The sequence below is a fragment of the Pseudophryne corroboree genome, chromosome 7, assembly GCF_028390025.1.
Source record: "Pseudophryne corroboree isolate aPseCor3 chromosome 7, aPseCor3.hap2, whole genome shotgun sequence".
In the NCBI taxonomy this organism is placed as follows: domain Eukaryota; kingdom Metazoa; phylum Chordata; class Amphibia; order Anura; family Myobatrachidae; genus Pseudophryne; species Pseudophryne corroboree.
The window spans coordinates 493451943-493471630 of NC_086450.1; the positions used below are offsets into that span (position 1 = coordinate 493451943).

At 45.2% G+C, this 19688-nt stretch overlaps 1 protein-coding gene and 1 long non-coding RNA gene across 3 annotated transcripts in view; one reads left to right on the top strand and one right to left on the bottom strand.

Moving 5' to 3' along the window:
- LOC134945726 (uncharacterized) overlaps positions 1-7948 on the top strand; it is an 889695-nt gene extending 881747 nt beyond the window's left edge. The window contains exon 3 of the long non-coding RNA XR_010182148.1: positions 7769-7948. This is a non-coding gene — a long non-coding RNA (uncharacterized LOC134945726). The remainder of the gene's footprint in view (positions 1-7768) is intronic.
- LOC134945724 (interferon-induced very large GTPase 1-like) overlaps positions 1-11847 on the bottom strand; it is an 83224-nt gene extending 71377 nt beyond the window's left edge. The window contains exons 1-2 of one of the 2 annotated variants that reach the window (XM_063935176.1): positions 11765-11847; positions 496-620 (exon numbers count right to left, since the gene is read on the bottom strand). The gene's annotated coding sequence lies outside the window, so the exon portion shown is untranslated. The remainder of the gene's footprint in view (positions 1-495; positions 621-11764) is intronic. The other variant, XM_063935175.1, reaches the window with a different exon arrangement.
- Positions 11848-19688: the final 7841 nt, after the last annotated feature.

Consider the following 19688-nt stretch of genomic DNA (forward strand, 5'->3'; position numbering starts at 1 on the left):
ACACAGCGCTGCACTCCTACCCTTGTGCCGCCATTACCGCCGGCGACCCACTAACCGTGACGCCGGCCACCTACTCACCAGTCTTCTGGCTCTGTTAGGGGTGGCGGCGTGCTGCGGGTCTGTACGCTCGCTGTGGTGGGGCTTGCATATAGGACCCTCAGGAGCTCAGTGTCCTGTCAGTGGAGAACTGGACCATTAACCCTAGGAAGGTTGGGCCATTCCCCCCATAAGTGAAAATAATAAAATGAAAATAAATGCAGAAAACTCTTCAGAAGCTCCTCCGGGCACATTTTCTAAACTGAGTGTGGTAGGAGGGGCATAGAGGGAGGAGCCAGCCCACATTATTAATTATTTAAAGTGCCCAAGGCTCCTAGTAGACCCATCTTTACCCCATGGTACTAATGTGAACCCCAGTATCCTCTAGGACGTAAGAGAAGAGAAAAGGGTGTACTATGTGACCCCGGAACATCCTGATATAAGTCTCATAGAACCCACCAGCAGGTCTTCTCGCCACTAAGAGCCACTTTTCCCATAAGGCTAGACGTGCCCACCGGTACGGGTATCGGTATTGTGACTGGCGGTCTCCTGGCAGCTGGTCACACACACCCAACGACTGGCAACTGCAGCAAGTAAATGACAATAGGATTTAGACAAAGAGAGCAGAACAGATACACAAATACACAGAATGCTCCAGGCCAGTGGATGTTACTCCTGGCAACTGCAGTAACCATCACTAAGGAGCAATACAACTATTAGGAGATTATTACACTGTAGCAGGAGTACGAGGTACCCAGGTGGTGATTGCTGTTCGGTAACTAACGAACTATATAATCTACTCCTCCAAACAGCACATGAAACAGGGACACAAATGAAGGATTGGTTGCAGGGACAAACAAACAGGGATACTGCAGAGCTGTAGCTATGAAAGAACAGAAGCAGTGTTTCAACAGGACTGGGACTTGACACAGAGAGACAAGGGCTTACGCTGCAACCCGACTATATGACCAGCAAGCAATGCAAGGCAGATTCAGGAGATAAAGGGAACAGGAGCCAATCAACAGCCTCCTGCAGCCAAGCCTCCACAAAGATCACTAATCCCATGCAGCTGCTACAGCAATTAAGCAGACAGAGCAGAGCACATGTAACAATAATGTTATAGCAGGGAGACACACAGCCTGGAGTCCACCTGCAATAACATTAACCGGCCCTAAAGTTGTCCAATTCCTTGGTAAGTGGGGACTGCAAAAATAATTGGTGGCAGTGGGTGTGGGGTTAATAATTACAGAACAGATAATATTGGTACTGATTTAGATGTGGATAGAGGTGAAATCGCTGCTGCTTACATAGAAGCGGCAGCAATAGCACTAATATGGTAATGCAGCAGGGGGCGTCACGCTTACATAGAAGCAGCGATGGCACTAATATGGTAATGCAGAAGTGGGCATCACACTTACATAGTAGCAGCAAGGGGCGTCACACTTACATAGAAGCAGCAGCATCACTACTAATATGGTAATGCAGCAGGAGGCGTCACGCTTACATAGACGCAGCAACGATGGCACTAATATGGTAATGCAGCAGGGGGCGTCACGCTTACATAGATGCAGCAGGGGCGTCACACTTACATAGAAGCAGCAGCGATAGCACTAATATGGTAATGCAGCAGGGGGCTTCACGCTTACATAGAAGGAGCAGCAATAGTACTAATATGGTAATGCAGCAGGGGGCGTCACGCTTACATAGAAGCAGCTGCGATGGCACTAATTTGGTAATGCAGCAGGGGGCATCACACTTACACAGAAGCAGCAGTGTAGCACTAATATTGCAATGCAGCAGGGGGCGTCACACTTACATAGAAGCAGCAGTGCAGCACTAGTATGGTAATGCAGCAGAGGGCGTCACGCTTACATAGAAGCAGCAGTGATAGCACTAGTATGGTAATGCAGCAGGGGGCGTCACGCTTACATAGAAGGAGCAGCAATAGTACTAATATGGTAATGCAGCAGGGGGCGTCATGCTTACATAGAAGCAGCTGCGATGGCACTAATTTGGTAATGCAGCAGGGGGCATCACACTTACACAGAAGCAGCAGTGTAGCACTAATATTGCAATGCAGCAGGGGGTGTCACACTTACATAGAAGCAGCAGTGCAGCACTAGTATGGTAATGCAGCAGAGGGCGTCACGCTTACATAGAAGCAGCAGTGATAGCACTAGTATGGTAATGCAGCAGGGGGCGTCACGCTTACATAGAAGGAGCAGCAATAGTACTAATATGGTAATGCAGCAGGGGGCGTCACGCTTACATAGAAGCAGCTGCGATGGCACTAATTTGGTAATGCAGCAGGGGGCATCACACTTACACAGAAGCAGCAGTGTAGCACTAATATTGCAATGCAGCAGGGGGTGTCACACTTACATAGAAGCAGCAGTGCAGCACTAGTATGGTAATGCAGCAGAGGGCGTCACGCTTACATAGAAGCAGCAGTGATAGCACTAGTATGGTAATGCAGCAGGGGGCGTCACGCTTACATAGAAGGAGCAGCAATAGTACTAATATGGTAATGCAGCAGGGGGCGTCACACTTACACAGAAGCAGCAGTGATAGCAGTAATTTGGTAATGCAGCAGGGGGCATCACACTTACACAGAAGCAGCAGTGCAGCACTAGTATGGTAATGCAGCAGGGGGCGTCACACTAACATAGAAGCAGCAGTGCAGCACTAGTATGGTAATGCAGCAGGGGGCGTCACACTAACATAGAAGCAGCAGTGCAGCACTAGTATGGTAATGCAGCAGGGGGCGTCACACTAACATAGAAGCAGCAGTGCAGCACTAGTATGGTAATGCAGCAGGGGGCGTCACACTAACATAGAAGCAGCAGTGCAGCACTAGTATGGTAATGCAGCAGGAGCTCCAGCTGCATTAATGATCCCAACTGCATCCTAGGAGTCGCAGAAGCTGGCTGCAGCAGCTGCTACCTATAGGCCAGTGAATCACAGTCCCCTGACAGAGATCTTGGTCTTTTCCCTCCCCTGCAATAGCGGCAAAATGCCTCCATTTGGGGAAACAGAGGCTGTTGCTGCCCCCTCCCCAACCCCCAATCACTGACAGTCTAATGCAGTGCTGCATCTATTATCGCAGGACCCACTGAAGCATGCTCAGAATGTATCAGTAAATCAGTACTTTGCGACAGAAAGCTACGCCTAGCACATCCAAGTTACCCCGCTGTTCTTTACAGGTGGACTACAGGTCCTAGCAAGCCTGCCCCAAGATGTCGGCGCTTGTGGAAGGAGTTCCAGTATGTCTGGACAGTGAGGGTGAGCTGGCACCTGTAGTACAGAAAAAGTGTACAGTGTACATACTGTAGTGTACAGTGCTAGTGTTAAATGACAGGTCACTAGTGGGCCTGACTCAGAGGTGTACACAGGTATTGTGATCTGAAGGGTTACCTCTTCTGTCTTTGTACATATTACTTTTTATATGATCAGTTTCCTTATAATAATTACAGTGTAAAAGTGAATATTTCTATTTCCCTAGTGAAGGGTTAAAACATGCTTTATGAACTCTTATGTGTTTGCAATGGATGCTGCTGCCCTGTGTTAGATGCCTTTGTCTCTCATACAGATACCAGGCTTGTGTGGGTCTGGCATCCAAGGTCAGCTCTCTACTAGATGAAACCTGCTTTTTCTACTTCTGTGTGTTACTAAAAGATCCTTTGTTAAGTTTCGTCTGATGCAACATATATAACATCTGCCTGGCAACTGCTATATCCAATTATGTTATGTCAAGTATTAACCACCCCTACGTACCCCACCCAGGCACCTACCCCTAAGCCAATGAGCCCTTTTACACTTGTCAGTTCCACCCATATGCATTGTCTTATATACTCTTGTTAACTTTATAATAAACAGTGTGAATTTTAACTGCTTGTCTGTGCATGTACCTTGTGGTTAAAAGTTTACACTCCAGACGTCTGTAAGGCCATCACATCGAGGGTTAAAGAAAATAAGGTCAAATCCTTTCAGCTGGGGGCTCGTCCGGGATTCAGTGATCGTCCCCGAATAATAAAGATAGAAGATTTATTGTCTGTCTTTGCTATGCGGGATTGCGGTCATACACTGAAGCTGAATCCGTGTCAGTGTTCCGGGAACACGTGACAAGGTAATATTTAAGTCCGGGACTTAATATTACGAAGTTTTTAAAACAGGTATCAGGGATACCATAGAATCTTTAATGTCTGGGACTTAAAGATACGTCTGAGAAGGGACCAGGGGTCCGAGCGCACTTCTCCAAAGACGTTAGTATCTGGGATACTTAAAATAGACCTGGGAGTCTATACGTAACGTAGAGAATACCCCGATTTGATCGCCTATATATTTTTGTATGTTTGTAGTGAGATAAGTTCTTATATTTGGTCCAGACGGCTGGTAAGTTTTCGTCTGCCAGATATCTTTACTCAAACACTTTTCTTGCTTCCTGTCTAAAACGCTGTATTTTTTCTGACATCTTGTACGAAGGTAAGCGTACCCGTCAAAAGATTTCATGTTCTCATTATACAGATAATATTGTGATATTGTCAATGACTAATTAACTGGTGTTAGCTAATGCATGCATAGAAAGTTTTTGTAAATTGCATTTTTTTTGTTGTGAAATTTCATAGAAAGTCTTTTTGTTGTGAAATTGCATAGAAGGTTTTTTTTGTAAACTGCATTTTTGTTGTGATATTGCATAGACAGTTGTTGTGGGTTGTTGTGGAAATTGCGTAGAAAGCTGGTGTAGATTGCATTTTTACTATGGGAGGGACCTATGTATAAGTAGAGTGTCGTATATTTTAGATAATTTTCTTTTAAAAGTTGTACTGTTGATTTATATTACTGTCTGACAATGGGCTCTAGTCAGAGTAAAAAAACTGCATATCCCCCGCCCCTCCCTGGTGAGACATGCAGGATGTATGTTGCCCGTAACTCTACCTCAGAGTATTATTTAGTTAACCCATGGGTGGATAATTTAGCGGGATGGACAGAGAAAGCAGGACGGGACCCATTCCTACGGGAAGGCAGTAATTACCTTTTCTATATGGAGATTTAAGAAAAAATGTCAGTTTCCAATAGCACAGAAGCGAAGCTGCAGAGGAATTGTAAGTCTTTGAAATCCCTCTCGCCCCCCCCCCCTTTTGCATTCCAATGTATCCTGCGCTCAGAGACACAAATCTCTTGGCAGCAGTAACCCTTTCACACTAAATGGGATCGCTTCCAACTTCACTGCTGGAGGGTGCGTCCACTAGCTCTATCCCTAACGCACCAATAACCCAGAGTTTAGATAATAGTAAAACACTGTCCCAAGCCCACCATTACCCTCGATGGCTGTATATCTTATTTACGCAAAACTTGCAAAGGACGCAGCTATACACATATGAAGGAAGTTTTTTTTTTTTTTGCCTGTGTTTTTTTGCCTGTCGCTGTAGCTTGTAAAAAGAAACCTGCGCCCACTCATAACTATCAGAGCTCCAGACGCTTTGACAGACAGAACCAACCCCGCAGTCAGGGAACATTCCAAAGACCCCGCGCACTGACGGGGCCCGGAGGAGGGTATCCCAGCCTTTATTCAACTCTCCCGTCATAGTGAGATTCACCTCTGCTGCCACTTATTATAAATGGAAGTAAAATTCCCTTTTTAGTGGACAGCGGTGCAGCAGCCAGTGTTTTGTGTTCTGACTTATGCAATACCCCCTCTCACCAGAAAAGATAGAAGGTCTCCGCCCCATGATACAGCAATTCTTACAACAGGGTATCTCAGACATATTGTATCACCATACTGTACTCCTGTGAACCCTGTTGCCAAAGCTGATGGTAGTATGGGATTTGTACAGGATCTCAGAGCGATCAATCAGTTAATTGTCCCAATTGCACCAATTGTTCCAGATGTAAACTCACTCATTTCTGCAATCCCTACAGATGCTGCGTTCTTCTCTTACAGATTTTCTGAGTGTTGAAGAATGCCTTTTTTTCAGCATACCTGTAGATTCACAGACACAATTACTTTTGCCTTTTCTTTTGAGGGTGAACAACTTACCTGGTGCAGATTATTGGCGCACCTGTTGTCTCCAGGCCACATTGAGGCCCTGGCAACCTCACCATGGTTCAGTCCTGCTACAGTATGCAGATGATCTGCTGCTCTGTAGTAAAACTGAGGAGGCCTGCCGAGAGGATGGTGTTTCATTACTAAACTGGCTTTGTGAATGTGGACACAAGGTGTCCAAAATAAAAATGCAATGGTGTAAAAAGCATGTTGATTACTTAGGTTTTGTGCTCACTCAGGGAGAGAGAAAAGTCAGTCCACAATGCATGCAGTCTGTATTGGGCCTGGTCACCCCAACTACCCAGAAGGAACTACTGTCCTTCCTGGGTATGGTAAATTACTGCAGACAGTGGATATCTGATTGCTCTTATTGTGATAACATTTTGAGACAAGCCACACTGAAGGACAAACCTAAAACTGTACAATGGTCACAAGAAATGTTAACTGCATATGAAAGTTTAAAATGTATGTTGATGAAAAGTCCGGCACTTGGCCTCCCCAGTTATGTACTACCTTTCCATCTATATGCAAGGGACAATTGTAAAACCATGGCGGGGGTGCTCACACAGTTTCATGGAGGGAAGTTGCGCCCCGTGGCATTTTTTTCCCAAAGTCATGCCAGTGTCTGTGCAAGGTATGCCTGCCTGCCTCAGGGCTTTGGCAGCCTGTGCAATGGTTGCAGAAATGGCCACTACCCTCACTTTAGGCCACATCACAGTACTCCACACCACACATGATGTCCTGGCAATACTTAAAGGCTTACACACACAGTACATGTCAGCACAACGCCTTAGTGGATATGAAGTACTCCTTTTGAGTAACCCTACCCTTACCATTAAGTACACTGCTAGTTCTTCTGGCCCTGCACCCATTCTCAATGCCCTTTTAGGCTTGAAAGGTCCCGAGGATGAACCACCCGACCTACATGACTGTGCTGCTTCCATTGAAGCTGAAACCTCTCCCAGACTTGACATGTCTCCCGTTCCCATACCAGGCGCAGACATAGTGTTTGTTAACGGCTCCTGTAGTAGGCCCAGTGACAATGCATACCAGGCTGGCTATGCCATTGTCACCCTCCCTGATACTGTGTTGGAGACCCTACCAATGCCTTGTCGGTCCGCGCAAGCTGCAGAGCTCATTGCGCTCACTGGAGCATGTCCCTCCCTTGACAACGTCCATCTGCTCACTCAACTTCAAGCTGCTGCGACTAATGCTGATCTCTCCGACTGGACTTACCCAATTCTGCAGAAAAAATCCTAAATCAGGATTAATCTGCAAAGAGGGGAAACCCTGTATACCCCAGTCCAGTGCCCCTTTGCTCGTTGCCCAGTGCCGTGGTGTTGGTCACCGTGGTGAAGCCACAACACTCCTCCTACTAACCAGTGATTTTTATGTTACTAATGCCAAATCACTTGTGGACCAGTATGTTAGCAGATGCATCACTTGCCTCAGGAACAACCCTAATAAAGCTAAACACCAGCATCTTGAATACCCCACAGAAAACTCTAGGTTACTCCCCATTTAAAATACTAATGGGCAGGCCTTTTCCCACACCTTGGGCTAAGAAACCATTAGTAATACAGGAGGGAGATCTAGAACTTATCAGAGAAGAGTATGTCAGGTCCCTGATAACAAAACTGAATGAAATTGAACATGAGGTTGTTTGTAAAAACCCTTTTGAATCCACAGGAACCTACACACCCCTTTAAAGTCGGAGACAGAGTCGTGGTGAAGGTGCTCCCCAGGAACAAGAGCCCAGGAGACTTCACCTATGGTCCAGAGACAGAGGTCGTAGCAGTTACCCGAACAGCAGTCCTGACAGAGGAAAGTCCTACCTGGATCCATGCATCCCGAGTAAAAAAAAAAGGTTCCTAGACCAGACCTAGAGAGGGAAGCAAGTGATTCCAGTGAGGTACGAACCGGGGCAGACAGCCCTGACCTCCCACCTAGCGAAGAAAGAAGAACAGAAGAAGATGAGGAACCTGTCCCCTATCTTTATCCTGGGGACTACCTTGATAGCCCTACTGGCCCTCACTCACCACACAATATGTGAGGTTGATATTACACAGACTAATGGGATCCCCACCTTGTGGTACAATTCCTCCAATACACACGTAGCCACATATATCCTTGACTATTTTATGTTCCCCAAAATTGCTGATGACAAATATTATATACAACAAAGGAGGAAATCAGGAATGTCTGAGACAGTATATATTTGTGTTACTGACGAATGGTACTATGACAATAGATATTATGGATCTAATTGTAATTCCTGGGAAGCTGTGGGGTGGAATACAGGAGTAGATTGGAAATATGGCCCATCGTTTGCAAAGAATAGATGGAGCAAATATGGAGTACCCCTACTTTCTAGACTATCCATTCATAAGATGGATGAAGGCCCAAATTCATACAGGTTTAGACTAAACATAGTGAACCCTAGCAGAAGCGACAATGAGACTTATGTACTTGGTATATGGTGGCAAGCAGGGTATTATAGTGCAAGGCAAATGTTTTATTTATGGGATATGTATAAAAACCCAAAATACCAGCCTAAAATTGCTCCCCAAAACAAACCTTTAAAGCCCCATATTGCCACTTTTAAAGATATGGTGGCTATTACTAACCCTACCTTTGAAGACACCCTAGCTATTGAAACTGGTTTCTCTGACATTAATTTTTGGTTGGAATGGATGAAGTATAGTGCTAACAAACACAATAAAAGCAACTGTTATGTCTGTGGCAAATCTAGGCCCCACCTAGGTACAGTGCCCCTTAATATACCCCTAGAACAAGAAAATTGTTTTTTTTCAGCCTTTTTAATGACACCAAAACAAATGACAGTCAGTGCGAAATGTGGAAAAGGGAATATCCCATATTGTCAAAAAATCCCAACCCAGGAAGCACCATAACCATATATCCTGGAAACTACACTTGTTATACATCTAACACCACAACAGGGAGAAATTTAAAAACCTTCCCACCAGGGTATTGTGCAAATAAAAGAACAACTGTTTTAGTCAACCAAACTAGATCATTAGGCGACATTTATTACATATGTGGGAAACTGTAAATAAAAACGTAGCCTGGATTAATTATATATATTATAATCAACAAAGATTTGTTAATGATACCAAAGATGCTCTTAAAGGTATAGCTGAACAGCTAGAAGCCACTTCCCAAATGACATTCCAAAATAGAATGGCCCTTGACATGATCCTAGCAGAAAAAGGCGGTACATGTGTTTACATTAGTAAGGTGGAAGGCTGTTGTACATATATTCCTGACAACACTGGTCCCAATGGTAAGGTTACTTTAGCCATAAACAAGTTAGAAACCTTATCCATAGAACTTAAGAAAAATTCAGGTATTGATAACCCATGGAGCCAATATTTTGGATGGTTTGAAAATTGGAAACTGGCTCTTGTGCAAATAAGCATATTCATACTTGTAACTTTAATTCTTGTAGGCATTATAGTTTATTGTGTAATTCCCTGTGGAAAGAAACTTACCTCCAAAGGCATTGATAAGGCCCTGATGTATTATGACATAACCACCAGTCCTGTCACCTCCTCTGATAGTAAGGGACCCGACGATTATGTCCAATATCTCAAGAACTGGAGAAACAAGAAAGGAGCCTCACTCAAGAATCATGTCATATAATAATCATGATTCTAAGAGGGGATTGAAGGGTTACCTCTTCTGTCTTTGTACATATTACTTTTTATATGATCAGTTTCCTTATAATAATTACAGTGTAAAAGTGAATATTTCTATTTCCCTAGTGAAGGGTTAAAACATGCTTTATGAACTCTTATGTGTTTGCAATGGATGCTGCTGCCCTGTGTTAGATGCCTTTGTCTCTCATACAGATACCAGGCTTGTGTGGGTCTGGCATCCAAGGTCAGCTCTCTACTAGATGAAACCTGCTTTTTCTACTTCTGTGTGTTACTAAAAGATCCTTTGTTAAGTTTCGTCTGATGCAACATATATAACATCTGCCTGGCAACTGCTATATCCAATTATGTTATGTCAAGTATTAACCACCCCTACGTACCCCACCCAGGCACCTACCCCTAAGCCAATGAGCCCTTTTACACTTGTCAGTTCCACCCATATGCATTGTCTTATATACTCTTGTTAACTTTATAATAAACAGTGTGAATTTTAACTGCTTGTCTGTGCATGTACCTTGTGGTTAAAAGTTTACACTCCAGACGTCTGTAAGGCCATCACATCGAGGGTTAAAGAAAATAAGGTCAAATCCTTTCATGATCCATGATAATCAGGACGGGCCTAGTTCCCCTCTGCCACTGCATGATTGACAGTCAGCCGGTGGTGTCTGCGTGGAACATGGGCTGTGACGCTCGCAGTGCTGGGATAGCAGCTACATGCAGGAGGTCACTGTCTCTTCTACTGAGAGGTCTCCTGCAGGCCCCGCCTTCAAATTGGAAGGAGATTCCAAACTGCTTGCACGCAGCATTGACTTTCCATCCACCTCTAAATTAGGCCCACTGACATAAGAGAGAATATGGAAGCACTGATTGAATGAAACAGTCACCCCCAGAGGATACTTGCCTACTCTCCCGGAAGCTGCGGAAGGCTCCCATTTTTGGGGGTCCCCCCCCCCGCACCCCCGGAAGAGTAGGCAGGTCTCCCGCATCCTGCTCGCACCCTAGTGATTCGGGCAGGATGGAGAGTTAATATTCGCGGGTCCGTCGGGTGGGGAAGGGGTTAAAATTATGCAAATTGCATCATTTTAGCCCCGCCCCTCCCTCACCAATTTTTTCTCCAATGTGGGCGGGGCTTGATGATGTCACAGCCCCCCCCCCCCCCCCCCCTCCCCTCCCCCCACCCGAAGACTCCTGCAGCGGCTCCTATCCAGGCTTCTCCCGGAGAGGAGAAATCTAATGTAGGCAAGTATGCCCCAGAGTTGTCTGTACAGTAGGTCCAAATGCAGCCTAATTCAGACCTGATCACAACAGCAAACTTTTTCTTTAATGGGCAAAACCACGTGCAGTGCAGGCTGGGCAGATGTAACATGTGCAGAGAGTGTTAGATTTGGGTGGGGTGTGTTCAAACTGAAATCAAAATTGCAATGTAAAAATAAAGCAGCCAGTATTTACCCTGCACAGAAACAAGATAACCCACCCAAATCTAACTCTCTCTGCACATGTTACATCTGCCCCACCTGCACTGCACATGGTTTTCCCCATACGATAAAGATTTTGCTTTTGCAATCAGGTCTGAATTAGGCCCTTGGTTGGAAGTGGCTCAGGGGGAGCCTCATAGAAGCCCGCCAGTGACTCAGGGGCAGCCTCATACAAGCCCGCCCAGTGACTCAGAAGCAGCCTCATACAAGCCCGCCAGTGACTCAGGGGCAGATGTATTAAGACTGGAGGGAGAAGTGATAAAGAAGTGATTAGTGGAAGGTGATAACGCAGCAGCCAATCAGCTCCTAACTGTAATTTTTCAAACCTGTAATGATTGGCTGCTGCGTTATCACCTTCCACTTACCACGTCTTTATCACTTCTCCAGGCTTAATACATCTGCCCCTCAGAATCAGCGACTGATTATGAGAAACAGATGGTAGAATAACTACACTGGATATTATTACATTGTACCCAGCGTGTTCTAACCTCGCAAATAAATAATAATGACATTGAGGATCTGAAGGACTTTACCTTCACGTCTTGTTCCTGTGTGCAGCCTCCAGCAGACCAGTGTCTGTGACTCCTCTATGAGCTGAGGAAGGTCTGTCTCCAGGCTAAGCCCAGATTTTATCAGAGAACAACAATGTATCTGGAAATTAAACAATGAGGAAGAACTTTCACTTTCATTTCTCTCTGTCAGTGCTTCCTATGGGGAAACTAGAAACTTACAGCATGACAATGAGATGAATGATATGATGAATATTTATTTGTTGTTAGCACTAAAATACATTCATTGTAGTCAACTAGAGAGCATCTATGTGTTCCCAAGGGCAAAGGACCGAAAACGTGGATGTGAATTGCTCGCTGTTCTTTTTCATCACGGAGGAACTCTATTGAAGTGTGATCTAATTTTTGTTTTTGTTTTTTTCAATTACATTTCTTTTACCATCAGATTTACTAAGGGTCAAAACCACTGAAAAGCTGCTGTTTGCATGTAAAATACTTCGGGATCTGGTCTTTAGGACGATAGTAAGTCGACAAATCAAAAGGTCGACATGAGTTTTTAAAAAAAAAAATTTACATTTTTTTCATACTTTACGATCCATGTGGACTACGATTGGGAATAGTAACCCCAAACCATGCGAGGAGACACAGTGCACTAATTGGGGTATCCGGTCACTGTACGGTGAAAACGACCCCCATAAAAAATATCAAAAGCTCATGTTGACCTTTTGACCTGTCGACCTAAACACCCTGCCGACCTAGCATCTCTGTCGACCAATAGTGGTCGATCTAAACATTGTCGACCTACATACCACTTCCAATACTTCGGCCCTCATTCAGCATCAGTTGTAGTTTTCCTAAATTAGCAAAACTGCAACTGCTTGCGAACGCATGTTGCGGCCGCCATCACAGGGCATGGTAATGGCGGCCAGCGAAACAATCGTAATTTAATACAATCGCATCACTAAATAAGGGAAGCCCCCCCCCCCCCCCTGCTGTGAAGGCAGTCTAGCCGCCGTCATGATTACCATTGCAGCGGCCGTATATGAAATCGCGCGGCGATCCCAAAAAAGGCCCAAACCTGCCCCCGTTTTCACCACCCCTGCAACGCCGTGTCCCCACCCAAATTGAATGATTGAAAGGCATACCTCCTAACATTTGGGGATCCATAAGCGGGACTCCTGCACGCGCGTGTCCGAAAACAGGGCGTTACCTAACCAAAACAGGACTTGGCCTTGCGGCCCCATTTGCCATCAGAAAGGGGGTATGACCAGCGCTCTGTGAGCACATGCGTACAGCGTCTATTCACTGCTGCTCTGCAAAGCAAGTCCTGCGTAGGTGCACTGCGGCGGAAAACGGGGAGATGCTATCGCAATTTAGTAGCGTTGGCAACTGAATAAACCCCATAGTACCAGATTACACTGCATTATACACTGCCCCCCCATATTACACCCAGTACCAGATTACATTGTATTATACACATCCCCCATATTACACCCAGTACCAGATTACACTGCATTATACACAGCCCCCCATATTACACCCAGTACCAGATTACACTGCATTATACACAGCCCCCCCATATTACACTGCATTATACACAGCACCCCCATATTACACCCAGTACCAGATTACACCACATTATACACAGCCCCCCATATTACACCCAGTACCAGATTACATTGCATTATACACAGCCCCCCATATTACACCCAGTACCAGATTACACTGCATTATACACAGCCCCCCATATTACACCCAGTACCAGATTACATTGTATTATACACATCCCCCATATTACACCCAGTACCAGATTACACTGCATTATACACAGCCCCCCATATTACACCCAGTACCAGATTACACTGCATTATACACAGCCCCCCATATTACACCCAGTACCAGATTACACTGCATTATACACATCCCCCATATTACACCCAGTACCAGATTACATTGTATTATACACATCCCCCATATTACACCCAGTACCAGATTACACTGCATTATACACAGCCCCCCCATATTACACTGCATTATACACAGCACCCCCATATTACACCCAGTACCAGATTACACCACATTATACACAGCCCCCCATATTACACCCAGTACCAGATTACATTGCATTATACACAGCCCCCCATATTACACCCAGTACCAGATTACACTGCATTATACACAGCCCCCCATATTACACCCAGTACCAGATTACATTGTATTATACACATCCCCCATATTACACCCAGTACCAGATTACACTGCATTATACACAGCCCCCCATATTACACCCAGTACCAGATTACACTGCATTATACACAGCCCCCCATATTACACCCAGTACCAGATTACACTGCATTATACACAGCCCCCATATTACACCCAGTACCAGATTACACTGCATTATACACAGCCCCCCATATTACACCCAGTACCAGATTACACTGCATTATACACAGCCCCCCATATTACACCCAGTACCAGATTACACTGCATTATACACAGCCCCCCATATTACACCCAGTACCAGATTACATTGTATTATACACATCCCCCATATTACACCCAGTACCAGATTACACTGCATTATACACAGCCCCCCCATATTACACCCAGTACCAGATTACACTGCATTATACACAGCCCCCCATATTACACCCAGTACCAGATTACACTGCATTATACACAGCCCCCATATTACACCCAGTACCAGATTACACTGCATTATACACAGCCCCCCATATTACACCCAGTACCAGATTACACTGCATTATACACAGCCCCCCATATTACACCCAGTACCAGATTACACTGCATTATACACAGCCCCCCATATTACACCCAGTACCAGATTACATTGTATTATACACATCCCCCATATTACACCCAGTACCAGATTACACTGCATTATACACAGCCCCCCCATATTACACTGCATTATACACAGCACCCCCATATTACACCCAGTACCAGATTACACCACATTATACACAGCCCCCCATATTACACCCAGTACCAGATTACATTGCATTATACACAGCCCCCCATATTACACCCAGTACCAGATTACACTGCATTATACACAGCCCCCCATATTACACCCAGTACCAGATTACACTGCATTATACACAGCCCCCCATATTACACCCAGTACCAGATTACACTGCATTATACACAGCCCCCATATTACACCCAGTACCAGATTACACTGCATTATACACAGCCCCCCATATTACACCCAGTACCAGATTACACTGCATTATACACAGCCCCCCATATTACACCCAGTACCAGATTACACTGCATTATACACAGCCCCCCATATTACACCCAGTACCAGATTACATTGTATTATACACATCCCCCATATTACACCCAGTACCAGATTACACTGCATTATACACAGCCCCCCCATATTACACCCAGTACCAGATTACACTGCATTATACACAGCCCCCCATATTACACCCAGTACCAGATTACACTGCATTATACACAGCCCCCATATTACACCCAGTACCAGATTACACTGCATTATACACAGCCCCCCATATTACACCCAGTACCAGATTACACTGCATTATACACAGCCCCCCATATTACACCCAGTACCAGATTACACTGCATTATACACAGCCCCCCATATTACACCCAGTACCAGATTACATTGTATTATACACATCCCCCATATTACACCCAGTACCAGATTACACTGCATTATACACAGCCCCCCCATATTACACTGCATTATACACAGCACCCCCATATTACACCCAGTACCAGATTACACCACATTATACACAGCCCCCCATATTACACCCAGTACCAGATTACATTGCATTATACACAGCCCCCCATATTACACCCAGTACCAGATTACACTGCATTATACACAGCCCCCCCCATATTACACTGCATTATACACAGCACCCCCATATTACACCCAGTACCAGATTACACCACATTATACACAGCCCCCCATATTACACCCAGTACCAGATTACACTGCATTATACACAGCCCCCATATTACACCCAGTACCAGATTACACTGCATTATACACAGCCCCCCATATTACACCCAGTACCAGATTACATTGTATTATACACAGCACCCATATTACACCCAGTACCAGATTACACTGCATTATACACAGCCCCCCATATTACACCCACTACCAGATTACACTGCATTATACACAGCCCCCCATATTACACCCAGTACCAGATTACATTGTATTATACACAGCCCCCATATTACACCCAGTACCAGATTACACTGCATTATACACAGCCCCCCATATTACACCCAGCACCAGATTACATTGCATTATACACAGCCCCCCATATTACACCCAGTACCAGATTACACTGCATTATACACAGCCCCCCATATTACACCCAGTACCAGATTACACTGCATTATACACAGCCCCCCATATTACACCCAGTACCAGATTACACTGCATTATACACAGCCCCCCATATTACACCCAGCACCAGATTACACTGCATTATACACAGCCCCATTATATTACACCCAGTACCAGATTACACTGCATTATACACAGCCCCCCCATATTACACCCAGCACCAGATTACATTGCATTATACACAGACCCCCATATTACACCCAGTACCAGATTACATTGCATTATACACAGACCCCTCATATTACACCCAGTACCAGATTACACTGCATTATACACAGACCCCCATATTACACCCAGTACCAGATTACACTGCATTATACACAGACCCCCATATTACACCGCATTATACACAGCCCCCCATATTACACCCAGTACCAGATTACACTGCATTATACACAGACCCCCATATTACACCCAGTACCAGATTACACCGCATTATACACAGCCCCTCATATTACACCCAGTACCAGATTACACTGCATTATACACAGCCCCCCATATTAAACCCAGCACACAGTACCAGATTACACTGCATTATACACAGCCCCCCATAATACACCCAGCACCAGATTACACCGCATTATACACAGCCCCCCCATATTACACCCAGTACCAGATTACACTGCATTATACACAGCCCCCCCATATTACACCCAGCACCAGATTACACTGCATTATACACAGCCCCCCATATTACACCCAGTACCAGATTACACTGCATTATACACAGTCCCCCCATATTACACTGCATTATACACAGCCCCCCCATATTACACCCAGCACCAGATTACACCGCATTATACACAGCCCCCCCATATTACACCCAGTACCAGATTACACTGCATTATACACAGACCCCCATATTACACCCAGCACCAGATTACACCGCATTATACACAGCCCCCCCATATTACACCCAGTACCAGATTACACCGCATTATACACAGCCCCCCATATTACACCCAGTACCAGATTACACCGCATTATACACAGCCCCCCATATTACACCCAGCACCAGATTACACTGCATTATACACAGCCCCCCCATATTACACCCAGTACCAGATTACACCGCATTATACACAGCCCCCCCATATTACACCCAGTACCAGATTACAACGCATTATACACAGCCCACCCATATTACACCCAGTACCAGATTACATTGCATTATACACAGCCCCCCCATATTACACCCAGTACCAGATTACACTGCATTATACACAGCCCCCCCATATTACACCCAGTACCAGATTACACCGCATTATACACAGCCCCCCATATTACACCCAGCACCAGATTACACTGCATTATACACTGCCCCCCATATTACACCCAGCACTAGATTACATTGCATTATACACAGCCCCCCCATATTACACCCAGTACCAGATTACACTGCATTATACACAGTCCCCCCATATTACACTGCATTATACACAGCACCCCCATATTACACACTGTACCAGATTACACTGTATTATACACAGTCCCCCCATATTACACTCAGTACCAGATTACACTGCATTATACACAGCCCTCCATATTACACCCAGTACCAGATTACACTGCATTATACACAGTCCCCCATATTACACTGCATTATACACAGCACCCCCATATTACACACTGTACCAGATTACACTGTATTATACATAGCCCCCCATATTACACTGCTTATACACAGCCCCCCATATTACACCCAGTACCAGATTACATTGCATTATACACAGCCCCCCATATTACACCCAGTACCAGATTACACTGCATTATACACAGCCCCCCATATTACACCCAGCACCAGATTACACTGCATTATACACAGCCCCCCACATTACACCCAGTACCAGATTACAATGCATTATACACAGACCCCCCCCACATTACACCCAGCACCAGATTACACTGCTTTATACACAGACCCCCCCATATTACACCCAGTACCAGATTACACTGCATTATACACAGCCCCCCCATATTACACCCAGCACCAGATTACACTGCATTATACACAGCCCCCCATATTACACCCAGCACCAGATTACATTGTATTATACACAGCCCCCCCATATTACACCCAGCACCAGATTACACTGCATTATACACAGCCCCCTCATATTACACCCAGTACCAGATTACACTGCATTATACACAGCCCCACATATTACACCCAGCACCAGATTACATTGTATTATACACAGCCCCCCATATTACACCCAGCACCAGATTACACTGCATTATACACAGCACCCCCCCCCCATATTACACCCAGCACCAGATTACATTGCATTATACACAGCCCCCCCATATTACACAAAGTACCAGATAACACTGCATTATACACAGCCCCCCATATTACACCCAGCACCAGATTACACTGCATTATACACAGCCCCCCCATATTACACCCAGTACCAGATTACACTGCATTATACACAGCCCCCCATATTACACCCAGCTCCAGATTACAATGCATTATACACAGCCCCCCCATATTACACCCAGTACCAGATTACACTGCATTATACACAGCCCCCCATTTTACACCCAGCACCAGATTACACTGCATTATACACAGTCCCCCCATATTACACCCAGCACCAGATTACACTGCATTATACACAGCCCCCCATATTACACCCAGCACCAGATTACACTGCTTTATACACAGCCCCCCCCCCCATATTACACTCAGTACCAGATTACATTGCATTATACACAGACCCCCATATTACACCCAGTACCAGATTACACTGCAATATACACAGCCCCCCATATTACACCCAGCACCAGATTCCACTGCATTATACACAGCCCCCCATATTACACCCTGCACCAGATTATACTGCATTATACACAGCCCCCCATATTACACCCAGCACCAGATTACACTGCATTATACACAGCCCCCCCCCCCATATTACACCCAGCACCAGATTACACTGCATTATATACAGCCCCGCATATTACACCCAGCACCAGATTACATTGTATTATACACAGCCCCCCCAATATTACACCCTGAACCAGATTACACTGCATTATACACAGCCCCCCATATTACACTGCATTATACACAGCCCCCCATATTACAACCAGTACCAGATTATAATGTATTATACACAGCCCACCCATATTACACCCAGTACCAGATTACACTGCATTATACACAGCCCCCCATATTACACCCAGCACCAGATTACACTGCATTATACACAGCCCCCCCATATTACACCCAGTACCAGATTACACTGCATTATACACAGCCCCCCATATTACACCCAGCACCAGATTACAATGCATTATACACAGCCCCCCCATATTACACTGCATTATACACAGCCCCCCATATTACACCCAGCACCAGATTACATTGTATTATACACAGCCCCCTCATATTACACCCAGTACCAGATTACTCTGCATTATACACAGCCCCACATATTACACCCAGCACCAGATTACATTGTATTATACACAGTCCCCCCATATTACACCCAGCACCAGATTACACTGCAT